Raw genomic sequence first — 15,042 nt, forward strand, 5'->3', positions numbered from 1 at the left:
ATGTGGAATATTTTAAAAGTCATTTTATAGATGAGTTTATGATTATCACTCGTTAAATTAGCTAGAAATATTTTCCACATCTGGCCCACCAAAATCCCAAAACTTATGAAGTTAGAAAGTCACATCACTATTAGGAGTAGAAAAGTTCCTTCACGCAGAGATTGTAGCCATTAAATGTATTAAAATTTAATTTTATCTTTCCAATGGTTTGCTTCCTATGCTCATACAAATACAATTATTTGAGAAACAGAATAAAATGTATTCCTTATCTAATTTTGTCAAGTAATGAATGTCACTTCTTGATTGTAGAAATAGCACTTTATGAAATTACTCCATGATCTCAAGTCTTTTTTTCACTCAACCTCTTTACCAGGAAGACTCTCATCTCAGCTTCAGCTCTAAATCACTTTATTCATGAATAATGAACTAACGATCCTGTGTACTTGTGAATTATTTTAGATATCTAAATTATTGTTAAAATTTACATTCTCACTTTATGTGACAGAATGTCTAATTGAATAGGCACTTGGTATAGCAGCCACTTCCTCAGACTCTCAGAGAATATTAAAGAACAGAGTGAGGTATTAGCAAAACGGGAACAAAAAATTCAACAAAAAGGGGTATTTCCTCAGATTAACAGCATTTTTACCTGCACTGTAGAACAATTAAGAATTACTATTCTGCTAAATGCCTAGGCCATTTTCTTAGAAGAAACAAATAAGCACTCTGTAATAGCGCATTTCAAAGACAGGTAATAAAATTTTCAGGCCATAGCAGTATAATAAATGTATCATTAACTTTTTGTAACTAATAAAGATATTTAAGATGCAAGAAAAAGTGTTTTGGGTTTGTTTTGTTTTTCTGTAATTATCTGCAAAATTTTTAAAGCCTTAGCAAATTTTAATAATAGTCCAGTGAATGACCCCATTAATCTAAAGGCTAAACTGGATGAAGCCTAAATAACCATCTTGTATGTCTTTATATCTTGAGTGGTAAACAAAATAAAGTTCTACAACTTGGAATATTTTAAACAATCACAAGCAACAAACTCCAAGCATTAGCTATGCCTGGATTGGTGAAAACTTGAGTGACAGTAATTGTTAATGCAGTTAATCATCTCTCTCTCTTTCTTTCTCTCAAAATAATATAGCATTTTTCATATTCTAAAAGAATATATTAAGCAAATATAAGAACCTACATATACATATACATATAGGTTAGGTTCTTACATTTGCTTAATATAACAGATCCTTTTTTATATATAAAATAAATCATTAAATCATGTTATTGTATATACTCATATATACAGAATATATATATTTCTTTTTATATATAAAAGACATATAATATATAAAATATATACATATATACACATATATAAGCATATACATAAATATACATATATATAAAATTCAGTGACAAACAAAATTGATAGCAATTTCTCACTTCACAGATTCACATCTCTGAAGAGGGTAAAGTAGATGTTGCCACACAGAATTTCTAGTAATACTAAGATTTATGTTTACTTAATTTGATGTAATCATCATGCAGCAGATAATCAATATATTTCCATCTTCCAGCTCCTACTTATCCAAATTTTTGACAAAAATGTTCCATGTTGTTTATAACACATAAGTTTGTCTAGTCAACAATATGCTTACTACATAAAATATCCATGAAAATAGGACCTGAGCATTATCTCTCCATCAAGTTTGGTTTCCTTGTTATTGTTTAATGTTAATTTTCTTTTCCAGAAGGCTCATCTGAATATATTTTTAATATTAGGGTTTTTTCTTTAAAGGACCTCCTTGACTCCAGCTTGCCAGTTATACATCTCATCTGGACCAGAGTTGGTAATATATTTTCTTGTTATTTTTCTGTGAGACAGTGTCCTGAATCTGTCAACAGTCCATAACTTATCTCTATATATAACAGAATTAAGAGGGAGCTCCAAGACATCAGCAAGTGTAAGCTCAATTTTGTTAGATCAATCCAATACTATCTAAAAACTATAAATAGAGAAGAGTAGATGAGACACATTTTTTTTCCATTGTCCAGTGGACAAGAGCAAGGCTAGTAGACATTATAAAGTAATTGATCATGTATGTCAAGACCAAGAATATATGAATTATATAGCCTTACCAAAATTAACTGTCTCCTACATATGTTACCAAAAGGTTACAAAATAAGAAAAAATACATATTAAAGAATCATGAGAGACCTCAAAATAAAATTACTTTCTCCAGTTACATGATTTTGAAAGCATAATTTTGATTTCTTTATATACAGAATCCTTTATTAATTCAGTTTTCTTCAAATTTGACTTATACATTGCAATTTCATTTGATTACTTTTTAATTCCATTAACATTTTCACCTGAACTCAAGCCTGAAAAATAATTTTGAATGAAAATTTAGAATGAAGTTGATGTGAAAACAAGCAAACAGAACCCGAAGCAAAATGAATTCTGTATTTCAGAAGTAAAGCATGCTTTTCATAAAGGAAATAAAATATTTTCCTCCAGGGAAAATAATAGTGTTTCAATGAAAGATACTAATAAATTTCACTAGCATAAATATAAATGGAAACAAGAAAAAGAGGTAATATAAAAATCATAGTACATATTCAAGATATTAAGAGAAGTCTCATGCATTAATATTTAGGAAGGTAGATAAAGATAGATTATCATGTTTAAGTATATATATTTTTTAATTTAAGATCATATTCTTCCAATTTGGTGGTAGTTTTAAGTTTGTATTTGATAAACGGTGTTTTGTCTAATGTTGCAATGAAAGGCAGTTTCATATAGTCCAGATTTTTTGATAAATATATTAGGATAATGACCAGTAACCTCTACATAATGTTTTCTGACTGTTGACCTAGCAGTGAGAAGATTATAACCAGAGGATTCTGGCAGAAGAAAGGCAGAAAATATTCCCTTAGAAAAACAAATGTTTCGATCATCTCTACTGATAGATGCACTCTTCAAATATTTTCTGAGTACTTACTGTGTTTTACATCTATGCTAGCGGTGAGAGTACAGTGGAGGAAAGGTACTGCCACTCTGTCAAGAACCGGCTATGGATCTAACATACTGGTGAAACCACCCACTCCAGCAGAATGATGCAATTTGAAATTCGTACCAAGTCTTCAGAAAACCTGTTTGCTTTCCTTGGCAGTGCACCAGCCTGACTCCATCTAAACAATGGTCTTCTCTTTAACTCCTGCTCCTCTTTTGTGATATTACTTCATTTATTCTTTAATATATGTCAACACACTTCTGTTGGAAGAGGAGCTCTTTTAATATTGGAGCTCTTTTTAATTTGTTTCCACTTCACAATTCCCTGACATTCTTAGATAATTATAATGGTTGGTAAAAAAAGAAAAAAAAAAAAAAAATATATATATATATATATATAGGCTAATTGATTACTTATTTCAGATATAAAACTCTGAACAAGTTTGAACTAGTCACACCAACAAACTGAACTGATAAAAATGCCTGCCTTAGAAGACAAAAAATAGCACAGAAGAGAAAACAGGCCACAGAATTTCCTCATTAAGGATCTTCTAGGGCCAGAGTATATCATATTATTGTCTATCAGTTGTCTTTATTAGCATGTAATTCAGAGATAAAGAATGAAAGTGTTTCATCACTTTAAGCTCTGACTCCTAAAAAAAAAAAAAAAAAGATCCTCCTTAAAAAAAAAATGATCCTGAATAGACTACATCTGAAATGTAAAATAGCAGCAAAGAAGAAAACATGTCTGGCCATAGCATAAATGAAGGAAATGTTTAACATTAAAGTTAAGACAATAAAGTTTAAATTTCCCATGAAATGAACTCTAGAGGGGACAGCAAATAATTTGCAATCTTCATGAAATGATTCGTCTGATGAAACAGAAGTATTGCTAATACTAGTTATCATTTGAGTGATTACACAGAAACACTTAGTTTTTATGTCATGGAATACATACTCACCATTTATGAAATATATATTTAAAAGAACAAATGAACACATTAAATTTAAAAATAATTAACCAAGAAAATGGTTGTATTTATTTTCCTGAATTTACCTTATGCTTACTTGGGATACTGAATATGAAAACGTGACATCAATAATTCTAACTTCCTAAAAAATATTTGCTGCTTGTAAGAGTAATCATTTCAGAAAGCAAAATTATTAGTATGATGATAAAATAAATGAAAAGAACTTGGGTAGCTTCTCTGCTTTTTACCTGAGGCTTCTCATTTACTTCGAAGGAACAGGGAGTGGGGAGGCTGAATTAGTGGACCTTCCTACCAATTTGCACAAGGATGATAAATAGAGAAAAAGATTCAAAGTTTTGGCCACTATCTTACTATTTACTATTTACTTCATCCTCCTCACACCTTGGTTTAAAATGCAGGACAGGCACACAAAAGCTAACAAGGGTGGGAGCAAAGCAATCAATGAGTGAATAAGCTGTGAAATAATCTGGTAGGAATCCTGATTTAGAAAATCTTTTTTTTTTGAAATTATGTATTTTATAATAAGATATGTAAAATAGTTTCAATAACTTGAGATAAATGGGATCAGAATTCCATAATCATTCAATTATATTAAGTCCCTTTAGTAGCTAGAGAGAAATTGGATTTGCTAATTGACTGACTGATTGATTGTGTATGGCATTTGCATCAGCCGAGATCTAGTTGGGAATATAGAGAGCACGTTAGTTGTTTAAACAGAGAGAATTTAACATGGGGAATTGTTAATTGATGGAGGAGTAAGGGTACAAATAAAAAGTGAGAAAAGTAAAGAAAGTAAAAGGACACTGATGTAGCCTAGCAATGAAAAATTGCGATAAAAACTAGAATACCTGTATAGCTTAGGAAACAAAAGGAAAGGATTCGGGGTTATCAGAAACTAAAAGTCTGGCAGAGAGCCCTATGGAATTAGGACTCAGCCTTCTACAGAGAGGAAACTGACTGGCGACTCTTGGTAACTCCAAGGGGCAGTGATGAGACTAATTCCAGGAATGCAAAAAAGAAACCAAGAAACTGACACTGCAACCAGAAAATGGCTGCTGCCAGGAGGAAGTGCCATTGCTGCGGCAACCCTGAAAGGAATGGCTTGCAAGCCGGACGCAGTAGCTCCCCTCTCCCCAGCCATTCGGTCTCCCTCTAGCGTGCCCTACTGGCCAAACTTAGTAAGAAGCCAGATGGCAAAGCGGATATGCAGAGTGCTGAGACTAGACCGGGAATCACAAAGCTGGTGGGTTTGGAGCTGAAAGATAACAGCTTAAAAACTGACACTGACGTTTAATTAAGGAAATTAAGATGTGATAACTGATAAGAATTCTTTCATTCTAAATCAGAATATTATTCTGTGGAAAAAACAAGCTAAGGTACTGACTCCAGAAATAGCGCTGAGCCTGCCCAGAGACTAGATGGTTGGGGACTTCTGGAAGCAACAGAAAAGATGAAAATGTTCAAAGCACAATTTTGTCATCAGATCTCCTTTTTTGAGTCTCCTTTGAAAAGAATCACTTCCTCGGTGATTCAGTGACATTGTCTATAAAACTATACTGACTTTTTACCCTACTCAATGCTATATATAAATATAAGCCAAAACCACATAGGACCTGGCTATATTTGGTATGCCTCATCTATCATGGATAGTTAATTTGTGCATTCATCTTTTAAAACTAATAATGAATTTCTGAAACCTTTTAAACGGGCTTAAGTTTTGTAATCCATTTACTGAACATGCCTGCAATGAAAAATTAATTATTAAACAAGAGCCTTGGGAGGACATCAGCAGCCTTGTCACCCACGCACTTGATTGATAACATGTCAGTTTCCAGACCACGGAGGGTGCTGACAACTCTCAAATTTAAACCCGGAAGGGTAATGTTAAGCATGTCATGGCATAAGTCACATTTTTAAATTATTTTTTATTAAATGTTAGATAGAATAAATTCATCCATGCCTCTCAAACTCAGCCTGATTAAATGAGCTGGCACTCTTTCAAATGTAAAGCATGGTTATGGCTTCTCAAGGGCATCGGAAACGCTGAAGCGTAAGACACGGTAAATACAAAAGGCAAAAGAGGTGGACAGTGATATATTCACAAGCACCAGGGGCAAAGTGAGGTTTTTGAAAATGCTGAGGCTAACAAAACAAGGGCAGCACGGTCCCCAAATGGTAAATGCACCTGCAGTCAGAGACTCTGCTTGAGTGCTGGTACATAAAAGTGTCCACCACTAAGGGGAAAAAAAACAACAAGTAACAACAACAAAACCCTAAGAAACAGAAAGGAAGAACTGTAACCAATTTTCAAACCCTAAGTTTTGAGGTTGCGTTAGGAAGTTAGAATTGTTCCATGTTTGTGTCAGTTCTACCCTTTACTTTCACAAAGTTAAGATGGTTTTCTGTGACTATAAAAAAAGAAAAGAACATCTGTTACAGTGTGTCTTCCTGTAGCAAAGACTACTGCTTCTTGAGTTTTTCTTCTTTCAGGCAAAGCTCAATCTCACTCTATAAAATGATTGAAAAATTATGTATATCAAATATACTCAAACAGTTCAGAGAGAACATATCATCTGCATTACTGCTGTCTAAAAATCCTCTGATATACTAAATTCAAATTAAAAGAACCTAAATGAAGAAAACAATAATTTACTTAGACCCAACTGGGTCACAATATTTGAAAAATGATACAAATTATTTTCACTGTATATTATGTGTTAGCGTATTCACTTCATTTATTTTTTTTTTCAATAATTATTTGCAATTAACTGGGCTGATGGGCTAAACTCTCCGGAAGATACAAATATGTGAACAACACTGTCTAGTCTTGCAGAGCTTTGTATTTAATGGGAAAATACAATAAAGGAAAATGTTCTGTCTTACCTGAGAGACACAAGGAAAGTGCTATGTAAACTGAAGCTTGGGTTCTCAGAGGAGGTTTCATTAAGAGAGTATCTTACCAGCAGGACATTTTACTGAATGTTACTATTTTTTGAGGTAGTTGGAGTACATTGGTGAATAGTTACCACTCTCTGATCTTGTGAAGCTTGTATTCTAGTGAGTATAGGCAAATAATATTCAATACACAGTAATAAATATGTTATATGACATATCAGAACATTAGTGTTAAAAAAAGAGAGAAAGCACAGGATAGTTGGGATTCTGAGTTCTTCATGCTGGGAATAAGTGATTATAGTTTTAATTAGGGTGGGTGAGATGGGCCTCACTGAGAAAGAGATATTTGAAAAAAGATACTACTACATTCTTTCAACTTTTAAACTAAATAAATTTAACTGTTAAAGGAATAAGTAACTTGATATGTGAAGAATTTGAATAAGCATTGCTAGTGTGAGAGTGTTTTAAGAAAGGAAATAGCATCAACATTATAAATTAAGTTTATGTTTATGCTCAGAGCCTAGTACCAAACTGATATAGAGTAAGCACACAGAAATGTTTACTGAATAAATGTACAAATAAACTGATAGTATTATGAAATCCCCGAATGAATGTGACCAAATGTGAGTAGTCCTATTTGGCTAGCAAGTGTCTGGTTTCTTGCAGAATCATGAAAGGAAAAGCTAACGAGTTAGGTCAAGACCTTATTCCAAATGGAAAGTTAAAGGATTTTATAGAAAATTCAGTATAGAATTGAAAACTAAGTGTTCAGCATCAAGGAAGAAAAGAACAGAGAAAAAGTTGACAGGAATAGCATTGTGCTTTGAAGTAGTGGTTAAGTTTGATTAGATATGAAAGACACTGGAAATGTGGGAGGTGATTATTACACTCCTAAATATTCCTTTCAAGAGATAACACAGACTTAAGGTAGGATTATTATATTGGAACTTGAAAACTGGGCTCTATCCAAAATAAACTTATCCATTCATTCACTGAATCTTTTATCTAGGAAGTGTGTTCATTCATTCGCATTGCTATAAAGGAATACCTGAGGCTGGGTAATTCATAACGAAAAGAGGTTTATCTGGCTCATGGTTCTACAGACTGGACAAGCAGCATGGTCTGGCATCTACTTCTGGTGAGGGCCTCAGGAAACTTACAATTATAGCAGAAGGTGATGGGAAGCCAGCATATCACATGGCAAGAGCAGGAGCAAGAAAGGGAGGGATAAGGTGCCAGGCTCTTTTAAGCAACCAAATCCTGTGTGAATTCAGAGAGGGAGAAGTCATTACCAGGAGGACAGCACCAAGCCATTCATGAGGGATGCGCTCCTAAGACTCAGACACCTCCCATTAGGCTCACCACCAACACTGGAGGGCATGTTTCTTTCTGTTTGTTTGTTTGTTTTGAGACAGAGTCTCACTCTGTTGCCCAGGCTGGAGTGCAGTGGTGCAATCTCAGCTCACTGCAACCTCCACCTCCTGGCTTCAAGCAATTCTCCTGCCTCAGCCTCCCAAGTAGCTGGGACTACAGGCAGATGTCACCTATGCTTAGCTAATTTTTGTATTTTTAGTAGAGACAGGGTTTCACCATGTTGGTCAGGCTGGTCTTGATCTTTTGATATCATGATCCACCTGCCTTGGTCTCCCAAAGAGCTGGGATTACAGGTGTCAGCCATCGCTCCTGGCCTGGAGGCCATATTTCAACATGAGATTTAGAGGGAACAAAACTACCAAACCATATCAGGATGAAAAGAAAGAAAAAATAAAAATTCTGGGCCCGGTTACATGCAACACTAGAATAGAGTGAGGATGAAACCTGTCAGTTTGTGTTTGTTTAATTCTCATAGCACTCACAATGCAATCATAAAGACATATAGGTGCAGACTGTGATTGTTGATATTATACAATGAGTGTGCAAAGTGATATGAGAAATTTTTATATGAAAAATTACCTAAGTTGGACACCCATTTGGGCCTTCGGGGTAAATAATGATTAATCCAGTTTAGAGAGTGGCAATAGTGTCAAGTGAGAAGAGAATGTGCCAGGGCCCGAGGGACAAATAAAGGAGCTTAGAAGAGGGCAGGAATAGCAAGGAGATGATAATCTGGAGATTGTTGGTTTAAGGAGTTCTTGGAATTGAAGAAAATTAACAGCAATGTGTCAACCAATAGAGTTGTTTTTTGCGAAACTCCATAAATGGTTCTTCAACTACCACACATGCCAATAACTAGTAGTTTTAAAATATCTATCTATAGCTCTGCTCACTCTTCTGAGTTCTGTACTCTCACAATCCTACTGCCTATTGTGACTCCAACGTGTGTGTGTGTATATATATGTCATTCAGATCAATATATTGCCAAATTAAACCTATACATCTCCCCTACTTCCTTAAACTTCCTTTTCCCCTTTTTACTTAGTTGGTGAAAGAAACCAAGTTTTAATCTCAGCAGTTGCCAAAATAAAAGACAACATAATTCAAGCATGGTTGACTTCTCCCTCTTCCTCATAGTTAGCCAGGTCCACTTCCACTCACACATTCCTGCCAGTGGTCTCTGCAATATCTCTTATAACCAGCCCTTACACTCAATTATCAGTTTAGTTTCCCATCAATCTTCCACTCAGACTGTTGTAATTAAATTCTAATTATTCTTCTTTCCTTTATTCCTTGTTGTTCAATTCATTCTTTCTACTGCTCCCCATGCAGTCTCTACACAATGAAAGAGTCACAAAATGTCATATTGAAAGGTGATAATGTGCTAGCAGCCCTCACTCTCAGTGCCTCCTCAACCTCCGTGTCCACTCTGGCGGCACTTGAGGAGTCCTTCAGTCCTTCATGGCACTGTGGGAGCTCCTCTCTGGGCTGGCCGAGGCCGGAACTGGCTCCCTCTGCTTGCGGGGTGGTGTGGAGGGAGAGGCGTGGGCAGAAACTGGGGCTGCCACGGCGCTCACAGTCCAGCGTGAGTTCTGGTGGGCACCGCACTCAGAGCAGACAGCGGGTGCCCCTGGCCCAGGGCAGCGAGGGGATCAGCACCAGGGCCAGCAGCTGTGGCGGGTATGCCAGGTCCCCCAGCAGTGCTGGCCCACCTGTGCTGCACCAGAGTTCTCACAGGGCCTCAGCTGCCTCCCCGCAGAACAGGGCTCCGGACCTGCAGCCTGGCCATGCCCCAACCCCAACCCCTCCCTCCCGCCCCTCCCCACGGTGGGCTCTCTCTCCGCCGAGCCTCCCCACTGCTTGGGCTGAGGAGTATGGGGGCACGGAGCAGTACTAGCAGGCAGCTCTGACCATGACCCCGGTGTAGTATGCACTGGGTGAAACCACCTGGGCTCCTGAGTCTAGTGGGGACTTGGAAAACTTTTATGTCTAGCTAAGGGATCGTAAATACACCAATCAACTCTCTGTAAAGCAGACCAATCAGCTCTCTGTAAAACGCACCAATCAGCTCTCTGTAAAATAGACCAATCAGCTTTCTGTGAAATGGACCAATCAGCAGGATGTGGGTGGGGCCAGATAAAGGAATAAAAGCAGACTGCCCCACCTAGCCAGCAGTAACGTGCTGCATTTCCATTGTGTTATGTGGAAGTGGTACTGTTTCAGTCTTTACAATAAATTTTGGCAGTGCTCACATTTTGGGTCCACACTGCTTATAAAAGCTGTAACACTGACCGGGAAGGTTTGCAGCTTCACTGCTGAAGCCAGTGAGACCACGAACCGACCGGGAAGAAAGAACAAATGCAGACACGCTGCTTTTAAGAGCTTAACGCTCTTCTCAGAGGTCTGCAGCTACACTCCTGTCAGGGAGACCGCTAACCCACCAGAAGGGAGACGCTCCAGACCCATCTGAATGTCTGAAGGAACAAACTCTGGACACACCATTTTTAAGAGCTGTAATACCGTGAGGGTCCAAGTCTTCATTTTTGAAGTCAGTGAGACCAAGAATCCACCAACTGTGACAATATTATTAAGGCTCAATTAAAAAAAATTAAAGAGCAACAAGTCAATTGTTGCTTGAGTCAACTGTTAACTATAAATGTAATCCAAGATAAACCACCAACTCCTTTGAAGTGCCTGGAGTCCTTTGCCATCAAAATCAGCTTTCTGTCCATGCTGTAATAATAGTTATTTCCCTAGCCAATCCTTTAGAACATCTTGCTTCCCAAGCAGATTGGGTTCTTGCCTACCTCTCTGCCTGTGCTCAGATTGTATATTTTATTCATTTGTACTCAGTCTCACAAACACATACTTCTGCTTCAAGGCCCGGTTAAAATGTCATTTAATCTCTAAATTCAATTAATTCGGTCTGAAATGTCAGGCAAAGTCGAGGTACAGGTTTCAGTCAGCAGCAAATAGAAATACTGATAATAGATGACAGTAGAAAAGGAAGATCCCTTAAAGAGGCGAAGAGGAGCAAACTCAATTATAGTTCTAAGGAGTATACTTCAAGGTTCTACAGTCTCTGAACTTTTAAACTAAATATTAGGTTTCATACTGATAAACTAAATATATTTAACTGTTTAAGGAATAAATTTTTATACAGTTAAATATATTTAATTGTTAAAGGAATAGGTAACTTGACATCATTCCTATTCATGTTTCCGGGAAAATACATTTCACAAATAATAGAATCAATATTTCTTTGTGCAGCAAGAAACTAATACCATTCTTAACTTCTATCCATGCCAAAAAGGGGATTTCCAGATTAATTCATGACCAAGTGATTATATTCACAGTACTTTAAAATAGTGTAAAGCTAAGAAACAAATACCAAAATATTTTCTTCTGTTTTAAAATATTTCCTGATCCTTTCAAAGTGCTAAAGTCATTTATGGAAAATATTTATTGGTATTTTTTGACTTGCATGTATCAAATACTTACTTGGGTCTATCAGATTTATAAGTATTTATTTACGAAATGGTAGATGAGGAATAGCAATTACAACTACTCACATTTCATAAAAGATTAAACCAATACTTAGAAAGCCAAACTATCTTGCCAAAGTGACGTAGGTAATAAATTCAACACACAAATAAGTGTGTCTGATTCAAATGTTTATTTTCCAACTAGAGAGCCCATAAGCTTAATTTTATAACAACTTACATAAATAAAAGCGGAGATTTGATGTTTAAGATTCAAATAGTTACTGTGCTTCTATTGACAACATTAGTATTTAATATAAAACAGCAAACTAATTTTAAAACTGAATTCAACACTTAAAAATTGTGTCTTGAAAGTTTTAAGAATTATGTCCTCGAAAATGATGTCACCAGTTGTAAAGGGGCAATAATAGGGAGCTATGCCATGCTGCAGGGAATCCCAAGTTTTAGTTTGTTACTTTCTCACTACTTACAAAACAAGGGTAGAGAGAAATCCCAATAAGGGAAAAGTACCGGCTTGTTCCCTGGCTGGCATGGTCTGAGAATGCTCTTGGTACAGCATTCTAAGTACCTAGGAGAGAATGTCAATCCCCTTGGTTTAATTAGGACCAGTGTTGTTTGGCTGTGACTGAAAGCTAGAGAGAGGACAACATGGGAGCTAAGAAACAACAGGAACAGACGGGGCTGTGTATGCTTAGTGGGGCAGAGAGGACGGCAGAGTCCCCCGAGGTAACAGTGAATCCCAGGTACCCTACTTAAGAGCAGAACCTTGAGGAGGCCATCTTTGTCACTCCCAAACTTGGATATATTGGCTCTATTAGGCTTCTTTAGCTTTTACTTCTTACTTGCCTTGTTTTAATTTCTACCAGTACAGATAACTACACGGCTGAAAACTTGTAAGAATTTAGTCTTGCTCAGGAAGATTTTCAGCTTATTGATGGTTCCTCACAGTTCCTGTCTAAAAATGTAGGTTTCTGCTGTACTGAGTCATTTGTTAAATAAATATTTATTATGTGAAATAATGCCAAGAAATGTGCTCCTTGTTTTCAGAAAGAGTTACAGCCACACTAGTTATATTACAAGTAAGCTAGTTAGATTCTCTTGTGGAATGCCTTTATCTTCAGATTTTCCTTGGGGTGAAAAATTTAAAAGACTTAAAATGTTTGGTTTTATGTAAAGCCACACCATTAATTGTTAAAACATAGAAAGCAGAGTAATTATTAAGAAAAATATTTATTACTAAAATTTTAATTTTTTATGTCAATAACCTCGCTATTAAACAGATATTTACTAAGGATATTAAAGCTTCTTATATAAAATCATAAGCTAGTCAATAACTTCCTAATTAAACTCAAATTTAAAAATAGATACAATGATGTTCTCAAAATTTATATTAAAATACTTATGCTTATAATCTAGACATATACATGATATTGTATTTTATACTGTTAGAATGGTAATCAAATGTGTTCAAGTCTGAATTTTTAAATTTATTAAGTCTGTCCTAAAAGTCATTATTCTGTTTTAAAATTAATTTTACAATTAATCAAGAGTCTAAGAATTAAATCTTTGCATTTCTCGTTTCTCTTTTTTAAGAAGATAGAAAAACCCTCACCAATTTTTAGAGATCAACAATGATCACTGTTTTGTTTCCAGACAGGACTAGTGATGTGCTAAATCTAATTTTTCAGAACTTCGCTTTCACCAAAATAAAGTTATTCTTCCTGAGAATTTAATCTTCTATGAACTTCTTCTTTTTTGTGTGTATTTGCCATCCAACTCTACTTTTAATTAACAGTTTTATTTTGGTATTTTTGTCTCTAATTTAAAATATAATAAATTATGTTCAAAATGGTATTGATCTGTCCATTAATTATCAAGCTATCTGATCTAGTTCTTTCATTTTCTAGTTCTTTAATATCAATTACTAGTTTTTTTGTTTTTCCAGCTATCTATGTTTTGGGCCTTTCTGTATTCCCTGTGTGTACATAGAGGCTTTTTATTTTTTTTTATATTTGTTTTTAATGTTAAATGTAGAAATCAGATTTAGACAGAGATGATTTTAATGGAGCCACTAATCAGTTTATGAAACCACCTTGACCTTTACCAGACCCAATTTCCTCAGTCTCCCAAACTGATTGACCTGGTTTATTTAAGGAGCTTTCTCACAATTTTAAGTGTATACACATACACATACGCATACACATACACATACACATACATGGTAAGTGTATATGATTTAGAAATTCATTGTACAGAGCAAACATACTAATTAAAGTATTAAGTTATATATCAAAAGCGACTTTACAAATAACTACCTTGCAACAAGCTCTTATCTGATTACTAAAAAGCCATTTTATATATAAAAAAAATACATTCTGGCCCTTTACATTGGGCTTTGAGCAACTGTAAGTAATGGTAAAAAGAAAAAAAAAGATTCATCTCCTTATTCCATAGTATGCTTATTATTAACATGTATTGTTTTCACATTGTTTTAAGGAATTATAATGACACAAGTTTACTTTCACATTTCACTTTTTTATTCTATGTGAGGATATCTACACAAGATATGTTTCTTAATATTAATCAGCCCTTGATGGATACACATATTATTAGATAGATATAGCATTTCCGGACTTTGAATGTACCTGGCAACATCACATCCAACAACTTAAATGAAGATGAAAAGAGAACCAACATAGTATGAAGCAGGAACTTTTATTACTTCATGCACTGCCAAGGAGCCTGTCCTGTTGCAAAATTATTCGTGATACACTCAAGATGTTTTACTCTCTAGTCTATTCATTATAACTACAAAATTAAATAACACTTTACAGGAACTCTTTTAGTGATTGCTCCTCATTATTATAGATAGCACAGGAAGTAAGAGTCTTTATTTTAAAAAATAGTCTCTTTAGAAGGTATATCTGTCACGAGTTCTCTATCCTGCTAGTCTCTAGGGAAGGCAGATGGATGTGCCCATTCCCGTGTGCAGGGGAAATGTAACAGACCTGACCGAGCCTCTGATTAAATCTTCTCTATAGTCCCGTTAGTTTTGATGAAGTTCTTTGAGAAACTGAGAAGAGTAAAATGCCTGTGAAAAACGTCCCTATTCTGTAATGTGGTGTTATCAGGACCCTGATTTATTTACTGGAAGGGATTCGGTCACAGAGGTAAAAAGTAACTTTTTTTTTCTTTGTTATATACATTTGCTTAGTGCAAACATATGGTTAAAAGCCTAGCTATAGATGGAAAGACTTTT

At 35.5% G+C, this 15,042-nt stretch overlaps 1 protein-coding gene and 1 long non-coding RNA gene across 5 annotated transcripts in view; one reads left to right on the forward strand and one right to left on the reverse strand.

Moving 5' to 3' along the window:
* PCDH9 (protocadherin 9) overlaps nt 1-15,042 on the reverse strand; it is a 945,282-nt gene that overhangs the window by 706,315 nt on the left and 223,925 nt on the right. The gene's annotated exons all lie outside the window — the stretch shown is intronic.
* LOC112610987 lies at nt 1,638-12,801 on the forward strand. The gene is made up of 3 exons (XR_003116521.1): nt 1,638-1,853; nt 7,009-7,068; nt 12,650-12,801. It is a non-coding gene; the product is annotated as an uncharacterized LOC112610987 (long non-coding RNA).

This window comes from Theropithecus gelada, chromosome 17 (genome assembly GCF_003255815.1).
Source record: "Theropithecus gelada isolate Dixy chromosome 17, Tgel_1.0, whole genome shotgun sequence".
Classification (NCBI taxonomy): domain Eukaryota; kingdom Metazoa; phylum Chordata; class Mammalia; order Primates; family Cercopithecidae; genus Theropithecus; species Theropithecus gelada.